This window comes from Phyllostomus discolor, chromosome 3, assembly GCF_004126475.2.
Source record: "Phyllostomus discolor isolate MPI-MPIP mPhyDis1 chromosome 3, mPhyDis1.pri.v3, whole genome shotgun sequence".
Lineage (NCBI taxonomy): Eukaryota > Metazoa > Chordata > Mammalia > Chiroptera > Phyllostomidae > Phyllostomus > Phyllostomus discolor.
Window position 1 is genome coordinate 145,109,601 of NC_040905.2, and position 10,236 is coordinate 145,119,836.

Here is a 10,236-nt window from a genome sequence, read left to right on the forward strand (position 1 = left end):
TAATGCCAACTGGTCTTCCATCCTCTCCAAACTTCCCCTTTTGTTTAATTATAGGAGATATATGAACATAAGTCTGGTACTACTTTCAAATCATAAAATTTAAAAAGTTGTGACAAGTAATTGGTTTAAAAAAAGAGGAAGTCTTCTGTGCCCTTGAACGTTTGTAAAGACCTTCTTTTTCTATCTTGAAAGTCTTCTGAAAAGAACTTCCCATCTACTAAAAGTGGGTTTTTATTAGAACCAATTAAGAGCTTCCAGTTCTCTTACCTTCCTCTATGGATCAGAAGCTCTTTGAGGAGTGGTATAAAAACCTTCAGTACTCTCTCACCGCCTAGATTAGACTGCACAACGTATGCACAAATTTTAAATTATGAATAAATAGCTGACATAAAAAGAGAGATGCTTCATTAGACATAAATGTTCTGTTTCTCTCTGCTTCTTGCTTTCTCTTAGCTGATATAAGGAATCAGTGATGAGAATATAGAACATGGTGTCAGAGAAGTGGTACTCCATAAACTCTAATAAAACAAATAAATATCTCCGGCGCGGTTCTGGAAAAGTCGCTCAGGATGTTTGGAACAGGTGCTTTGCAGCCACATCAGGAGTGTACAGCAATGCAGTAAGTTCGACATGGAAAGTTGGGTGTAAAATAATAGTCTATTTGTCCACGTAGGGAAATAAAATATCCTGAAAGGCGTCTCTATACTTGAAAAATCAATCTGTCTGCGAACTGGTTTCTTCTGACCATTAACAAAATTGAAGGACAAATAAAAAGTATTCGCGGATGTTTTCCACGGGGCAATGGGGAGGCAGCGAACCAAAGACGCAGGACTCTACAAAAGAGAGGAAAAGCCAGGTGTTTTCCAGTGCTTTCTGCCTTCCGGGGTAGCCTGGGCTTGAGCTAGTTCGAGAGTAGAGACTAGGAGCGCGTGTCTCTAGCAAGGGGAGAGGAAGAGGAGGTCGAGTGGATAGAAAGTGGTGAGTTAGCCGCACAACTACGGGGGTGGTACTTCTCGCCAGGGCTCAGCACAGAACTACCAAGCGGGACAGGGGCGTCGGGCCGAGGGGTGCCCAACAGCCGGGGACAGAACCCCTCGCCGACCAGATTCGGCCGTCTCGGACCCTAGCATTCACCCCAGTGCTGGGCAGGTTGGGTTTTCGGTCTCCGCGCGGAGTTCTCCCATTCATTGGCTGTGCAAGGTCAGGGTGCAGGGGACCCTCCTGCAGTCTCCTCCCCAGCCGAGGTTTCCTGGGTTGGTTTGGTTCTCTTTCCCTCACCCTGCTGCACACTCCCCAGGTGGCCCTGGGCTCACGCCTTCCCGCGGTGCGTCCCGGCCCCTCTCCCAGCCGCGCAGAGTTGGTGGTGCGAGTTGCTGGACAGTTGTAAACTATCCTCCAGTAAACGGTCCGCTGCTCCCACAACCACACCCGCCCTTCTCTCCCCACTTACGCCAGTATTTTCGACTTTAGGATCTTTTTCGTTAAGTGTTTAGATAAATTCGCTATCCATAATCTGTTCAGGTGGAAATGACACGGTGGCTTTCTACGTTTTTGAACGCTGACTGCATAAAATGACATAGGGAGTTAGGGAAGGGGAAAGAAAGTGTGTGTGTGAGTGTGTGTGGGTGTGTGAGAGAGAGAGAGAGAGAGAGAGAGAGAGAGAGAGAGAGAGAGAGAGAGAAGGGAGAAGAAAAGAAAGAGGGAGAGGAGGGAGAAAGAGAGCGAGAGCGAGCGAGACAGCGATTCACTTAGGGGGAGGGCAGGGGGCTTTCTCTCAGAGGACAGACAGAATGATACATACAGTCATTAACAGTTTTGACCCACCCAGACCCCACCCTTCGGTTGCATCCATCACACAGTCATTACAAAGGGGCAGCGCTGTCACACTGCTTGCCCTGCTCCCGGGGCTTTCGGGCTGGCTTAATGAGGTGCACCCAACCGCGGCTATTGTGCAGCGCGAATGAGGCTGGAACGAGACGGCAACGATCTTAGCAGCTGCTCGCAGCAGCCCCGCAGCAGGAGCCAAAGCCCAGACCTCAAGTGGATGGATGCCTCTGGAAGTGTTCTCCTGAACGAACCCATCGGGCAGTGGAAGACTGTGGCAGGGCTAGTGAACTTAGATGGGGCATTCCTCTCCTGAAGTTGAGCTGGCTGGAGGCAAGTGCAGTCACTTGGGTAATCGTGGGGGCGATGGGGGCGGGGGGGGGGGGGACGGTGGTAGTGGTTTTAAGCCTGTCTTCAGTCAAAAGGCGGCTTGGATCAATTTCCCCTCCAACCACTCAACTCTCCCCTTCACCTTTTGTTTTGTTAGCCAGGCTTTTTTCACCCCACCCCCTCCCTGGTACGGTCTGAACCGCGGCGTGTGGCTCTGGGGTTTGTGCATTTTAATGTAATTCTGAATTGGTGAATGTTCTCTCCTTTTTGTTGTGATTACTAGAGATACTTTAGTCCTGCCTTCCCAGTTCTGCGCCCTGCATAAGCAGTTTTGAAAAATTAAGTGCAAAAAGCATGACAAAGCAATATGAGGTTGCTGTGGTAAGTGAACTTTTAAACCAAAAATTACCATTTCTTCTCGTGTACTCTTCTATGGGTGGCTTGAAGGGGAATCATTACACACAAAGGACTGGGAGGAAGGGGCGGTGAAAAAAAACAAACAAAAACAGCAGTTCTAATTTTGTTTTTGTCTTTACTATAATCAGTAGACATGTTCTGTACTTATCTGTTTGATACTCTTGGAATGGTAACTGGCTTGATGCATTTAAAGTGGGTGACAGTTGGCAGGGTGCAGGGATGAGGTGCAGGGGAGGGAGGCAAGGGAAGTAGGTTATTGTCGAGTTTCAAAGGACCGTGCTCCGGCTTCCTGAACTCGGCACATTAGCAGGGTCATTCCTGATAAAAATCCTCCAGGAGAAAAGGAACAATGGGGTCACCCTAAGTCACTAAAACTCTCTCTGCCCTCACCTGCCCTGTTAGACCTCTTTCTTCCTCAGACTTCCTCAAGTAGCAACCTTAGAAGCCATCATTCTTAGACAAATTTTGAATGCTAAATGATCATCAAATAATGCATTTGGAAAGTTGTGGTCTTCAAAGGTTTGAGGCTGGAGAAAGGAATTTGCTTACTTCTCTCTTCTCTCCTCCCCCATGCCGGCTTTCTACACTAAAGTGTACAAATTCATTTAAAGATCCTTTCTCAACTTCCTCTCCTAATCCCTTTCATTCGTTTTTAAATGGGAGGTATATTCCAGGGAAGAATTTCTGAGTTTTGCCCCTTTATCTCGTTCACTTTCTGAAAATATGTATCCAATTTAATATTTGTGGTAAAGTGAACAATTCCAAGTTTAGTAAATGGCTCAACCTTTCTTTTGGAAAATTCTAAATTGACCAGGTCTGCACTTAAAAAAAATAGTGCTCAGTAGTCTTAATTTTTTTTCTGTTTTTGAATCTGGTTGCCTTTTAACTTGTCAGGGGCTGTTGCCATGGAGATGACTGGGCTGCTCTATATTGGAATGGACCTGTACATTTTCTGATAGCAAGGTCATCTAAGTTTTCTCATTTGAAGGATGAGGTGGAAACAAAAAAAGCACCCCTGAAAGAAACTGGTTTCATGTTTTGTTGAAACCATTCTTTTTTTTTTTTGATTTATATTGTGCGTATATAATTGCATGTGCTTACATTTCTGAAAGTCTATTCTGAAATAAAGATTTTGTGAATTATTCTAAACATCCTCTGATCATAAGAATCATAGAAAGTAACCTTTTTAAGTGATTAATAGCAATAAAGATTAAAGTGTTTTATTGGACATGTACTTTAGTAACTTACTGTAACAACTGACTTTTTTATTTTTTTTGTCTATTCCATGTGAAGTTGCTGTAGTTTACCAGCAACTATACCAGGAAAATGACACTTTATGCAGCTGGCTTCCAAAGTCATCACTATAGCTTTTACTCTTGCTGTTTGCAGTCACCTTCCTTAAAAGAGTTTTCCGTTTGAGAACTTACACAAAATGGCTAAGTAGACTACTAATTGGCTGGTACAAGTCAGGGAAGTTTTACTCACAAGGACTCAAGTCAGTAAAACATAGAAAAAGAAAACCAGATGAATTTAGACTAACATGTAGTATTTTACATATTTTTAGCAGTAAGAATTTCAACTGGGAAGTTTGCTTTACTAATATAGAAAATTTAATCAACTAACAATGTTTTTAACTATACGATTTATTTTGGACTATACTATTCAACTGTCATAACTGCTTAGTTTAAATCTATGACCTATACATATAAAAATTAGGTTACTTTGATACTTTAATTGAGTAAAAACCCTTTGGAGTTATTTTGTCATACTCACTATCTCAAACAAGCTCTCAACTTTACTGTAGCTTTTTACCTACAGATTGAAAATACTGTTTCTGTTCAACGCAATTGTAAACATTATTTAAAATAAGTTGGATAATTGAAAGTTGTCTTTTAAATGATAATTAATAATAGTGCATATGTTTAGTTTCCTATACAAATACTTAGGCTAACATTATATATTCCTGGTACTTTCCTTCACTAACACTATAATTCTGTGGTAATTTTAGGTTTGCTAAATGTTCTCAACATGAAAATCATATCAGAATGTAATAATCCATTTTTTTCTTCAGTGTTCTAATTATAATGCCATTGGCACATTAGAAATGTAGTGGTCATATCCTGATATTTTCCCTAAGCCTCCAGTCCATTAGAATAAATTTTCCAAATAACAGAAAGTTTATAATGTTTGTAAGAACAAAATTCTAAGTGTTTTCCACTAAGCAATGCTCTCATAGAAATATTCATTATTTCCCATAACACTGACTCGCTTTAAGTGAATAGATATCTACATAAAGGAGAAAAATGGATGAGATCTAGAGACTTGGGTGGATGGTAGTCGGGATCTTCTGATGTAGATTTTAAAATCTTCATTGCAGGTTTTATCCCTTGTACCATCTAGAACAAGAAATGTGCCTGAAGCAAAAAAGTAAAACAGGCATTTTGAAGTGATACTATGATTTTAAAAACTCAAAAATAACCTTCATTTGTCATTTCTAATTAATATTACATTTACTGTGCATCCTGTATCAAATACACAATCTAAAATAGCTAAGAAGTTAACTTTAATAGTTGACATTTGTTGTCTACCTGCCATGATCCAGCCATGAACCCAGTCATATTTGCAAGTGCTTTACATATATTGTCTTAGTTATCCTCAAAATACTCTAAGTGGGAGGTTTATGATGGTTTAGAAACAGAATAAACCCTGAAGTGAGGATTTGAATCAAAATCTGATTCTAAACCTGGTTCTAAAATCAAACAAAATGAGAATCAACTGATTGAAAAATATGAGATTATTTGCTAAATTTAAAGAGACCCTCCAACATAATCTCCACATAATCTCCACAAATTCCAAAGATAAGAATGATTACCTCTTAATTTTGGCTCTTGCTTTAATAAAACATTTTTTGAAGGAAAATCTTACTGGAGTGTTCCTAACTATGTCCCTAAATCGGGTTTGCATACTTTAGGCGGGTTTGGCTGTTTGTTTCTCTTTGGGGTCAATAATAGTGAAGATTATTTCTTTCTCCATCCTATCCACCCCCTTCTCCCACAAATAACAAAAACAAAGGAAGATTAAGTCAATTAGAATGACAAAAGTATTTTCAAATAAATACCAACAATGCTACTTAATAAAAGGAAAACCTAACTAGAAACCCAGTTTTCCTTATAAAGAAATTGAAAATCAAATAAGAGTGATTTTTTTAAATTACACCAACGTAAGTAGAATTTAGTTTTTTATTTTAAAGAATTTAAAATTCAATTACAATAACGTTTGCTAAAGTAATAATGAAGTGTTTACATGATTTTATAGGTAGCAAATTACTTGCTGTTTGTTTTGCCACTATTTATTTATTCTTTTCTTTTTTTTAGATTTTTTTTATTTATTTTTAGAGAGAGGAGAAGGAAGGGAGAAAGAAAGAAACATTGATGTAAGAGAGAAACATCTATCTGTTGCCTCTTTTATGCCCCCAGCTGGGGACCTGGCCAGCAACCCAGGCATGTGCCCTGACCAGGGAATTGAACTGGTGATCTTTCAGTTTGCAGGAAGATGCCCAACCCACTGAGCACACCAGTCAGAGCACCACATGTTCATTACCTTGACATACTTACTATCACTTAACTTCTACCCTAATTATTCAGTTATTAAGGGCCCTCCATTTTTTAAACTTGCCCTAATTTAGTGAACTAAAGAAACATATAGAAAGTAATATAGAAAATAAAAGAAGTTTCAAACGGGGCCCAATCATGTGATTGCTTTTTTAAATAACAAAGCTCATAGACTCTCAAATACTGGGGGGAAAACATTATTTGCCTTTAAAAAGTTCTAATTTTGCTCTCTTTTATTTACAAAATCTTTAAACCCGAGAGATTGGGTTTGTTTATTAACTTGGATCTGCAAAAATGGAAAGGTTAAGATTTTATCGAGATAATCAATCTGTTCAGGTCCCCCTAAGTACCAATAAAAAAAGTTCAAAACATCGTATCCATTCAGCAGAAAACTGCTCAATTTTTCACTTTAAGCTAAGAAATAAAAGCACTTAGAATAATTCTGTCTGCTTTCGGCACTTCATACAATAAATGGGCTCCTGAGTTGTTTTGTGTAAACCTTTTTAAAATTGGGTTACTTTTCAAAAAACATGTGCAGAGAGCCCACATAATAAAAGAACATTTGAATTAATTTGTCTGTTAAGTGAAGAACTTTTTAAAGATTGATTCATCCATTTTGTAAGTTTCAGATTTTTATAAAGTGAATCATCTAGATCTATCATATTTAAACCCCATTACTATGAGAGTGCCTGCCAGTAGCTTTTATTAAATGTCTGATAATGTTGGACCTTTAAGAACCATGTTATAAAGGGAAGAGTTGTGAGGCTTGAGCATTTCAGCCCCACAATATTCTAGCAGTCAGTCATATAACTCCACTTCGACCTTGGAGACCAGGCCTTGAAAGACCCTTGGATTTTTATTCCCCTTTATCTTCCATCCCTGCAAACCTTCTAGTTACTTGCCTCATTTTAAATAAACCTCAGACTCATTTATATCATAGTTAATGAAGTATTTGTTTAATTTTCTACTTTATTCTTGCTTTAGAAATTTATATTATATTATTATGTACTAAAAACCTAGGACTATATCTAGACAATTTTCTCTCCCTTTGGATTCATCAAAGTATACAAATCTGTATATATGTTATACATATATGTACATATACATATGTAAAAGTTATGGTTATATTAGTATGAAACATAAAAGACAAGTTATTACAGCAGTTTTTCAATTTTAAATTTGTGGGATAATTAATACCATAACACTGAATTTTGTCTGATAAGAATATTAACCTGTATTTATTATTAATTAAAAATTTAAGAGTATTTTATTATAGATCTGTGGAGTCTATTTTCTTCTATGTCTCCACCATTGCTCTCCCATAACTTCATACAAAATGATAACTTCACTTGAAAAATGAGGAGGAAAATGTAGACTATGTTTAGATTAAGAAAAGAATGAAAGGACTTTAAAATAGTTCCTGCCTATGTCCTGGAATGCTTCACGCTGTTCATGTCCCTTTAAATTATCCCTTAAAATTCTTTTAAAAATGAAACCATTACATTTTGTGTTTAAAGTTATATGAGTTATATGTTATGGACTTTCAGAGCCTGTCAGGGCATGAAGGGTTTACAGGAAAGGACAGAACAGTACAAGCTAGATACTACCACACCTGGCAGATACTGACAAAGGCTGAGGAGGCAGTGTTAACAGTTTTAATGAAAATATATATGGCTAATGAAACCTGGGGTCATTGCCAATAAGAACTGAGAACTCAGCTTTTTGAGTGTTTCCAGTAAAAATAATTAACCATGAGACACATGATAAATATTTAATAAATCTGAAAATTGACCACTATTCTTTGTTAAGAATAATGAAAGTAAAGAATGCTATAGAAATCTTGACTCTTAAAATTCTAATTTCTCAGTGCTGAATTTATGACCATTAAATTTGACATTATGGCAGAGATAGTATTTAGTATATTTTGATTGTTATCATAGACATCATAACATTTTGATGTGTCTTGGAATACAAATTAATGATATAACGCCACTCAGTAAACTGCATGCTTAGTAGACTCTAAGCACAGTGCTTAGGAATACTCCGTGGAAGGTTGGCTTTGCTGTCAAGCCATGCACAGGCTGGAGAGACAGACGTGTCAACAAATGGCTCTAATTCAGTGAGATAATTACTATCAGAGGCATGTATGTACAAAGTGCTTTTAGGAACACAGAGGAAGTTATCACCAGTGTGTCTGCAGTTGGCTTTAGTGTGGGAATTCAAAAAGTGTTTCATTCCAGTGGAGGTGAAGCTTTGTATATTGACTTTTTTTTTTTCATTTAAAAAAAAGTAGTAGTGACCTTCAAATACTATGAAAAAGATGAAGTATATATTTTTTCCTCATTTTTACATATTGATATGTACTTATGATGAGGGAGAGCAAGTTTTCTCTGTAGGATGCTGAATTTTTCAAGATTCATTAGTGTAATTTCTCAGATGCACTGTCTTTGACAAATGTGTGCAGCTGGGAAAGCCTTTAATAGTATTGATTATGTTAGTGTTTTGTTGCTAGTAGCATAATGGATAAAGCAAAGGCTCCATTTTTATTCTATGCTCTAGCAAAGGAAAAAAAGTATCTTGCAAACTGTGAAAGGCACACAAAAGCAAAAGTAATTAAATAACATAAATGATTAGAGAGATTGCCTGTAATCTGGGTTTGAATTAGAATAGGAGGTGTAAGAAAGAGGTACTCTGGAGGAAATAATATGAAAATGTTTTAAAACAGAAAAAAGTTCTGTTTCATAACAATAGGGTATCAACTTAAGCGATTTCACTTTTCTTTGTATTGCTTTCACATTTACAATGGAGGAGGAAAGTACTATTAATCTGAAATTTTACTTATTTATGATTAAGTTTCCTCATTGATCAGACTGAAACCACCCTATTTCCTTTCTGAAACTCCCAAATGCATGAAAAATCTTCACTTCCAAGTGATGAGTACCTCACGTGAATATCATTATGCATTTTGCTCTCTGATATCTTGATAATACAGTTTAGCCCATTCCTGCTGGGATTCTCTCCTGGCAACAGTTTTTTCTTCCCTTGTGTTCATTTTTAGGAAAACCCTCTCAACATTGTTATATGTATTATTTTATAGGAAGGAAGCATGTAAAATACTCTTGAACTCATTTTACTTGTGAGTTTGAATAGCATTCAGATTAGAATGATTTTCCCAGAATTTTATAGGCTTGCCCAATCCAGCTGTATATTTTATATGCTAATGTAAATTCTATTTTTGTTCCCCTTGGGGGTTTAAGTGATTATAATTGTTGCTCTTCAAAAGCCAAACAGATGATGATTGCTGCTTCAGGAGTATACCAAAAGAAACTGGCTTTCATTAAACCTGCTCATCCACTTCATAATTATCTCCATTTTATCTAGCTAAGAAGCAGGGAAAAAATGGCACGTACAGTTCATTGAAGCCAGTTCAGTTATTTAAACATCGCTTTATTGAACTAGCAGGAGGTGTTAAAGTAGGGGGAATGTTTTCATTCTAACACTGATATGTAGCCAGTGGCCCAACTCAAGAGTTAGTTGAGCATCAAATGCCAGAGGCCACAGGGAATGGGAGGACAGTTATTTTGAGTTGAGCCATTCAGAGCAGAGTCCTCTAGTGGATACAATAAATAGTACTGCAATGGCAGCTATTCTGGAATACTCTTTTTTGTTTGTTCTTTTTCCTGTAAATTCAAAAAAGAATTAGCTAATTAGTATTCACTAAGAAAGGCTCAGAAATACACCCTAACCTTGGCCCATGTGGCTCAGTTGGTTGGAGAATCACCCCAGAACTGAGAGGTCATGGGTTCGATGTTTCTCTCCCTCTCTCTCTCCCTCCTTTCCCCTCTCTCTAAAATCAATAGGCATGTCCTCAGGTGAGGATTAAAAAAATACACCCTAAAAGAAAGGGAAATGTCCTAAATAATGTAAAAAAAATAAAAAGTGAGGAGGGTGGGTTGGGGAAGAATGGGAGAGATTGATAAATTCTAAAAGGATACCAAATCTTGAGACTGACTAACATCAAAAGTCCTTTAAGGAATCCTTATGATCATTTGAG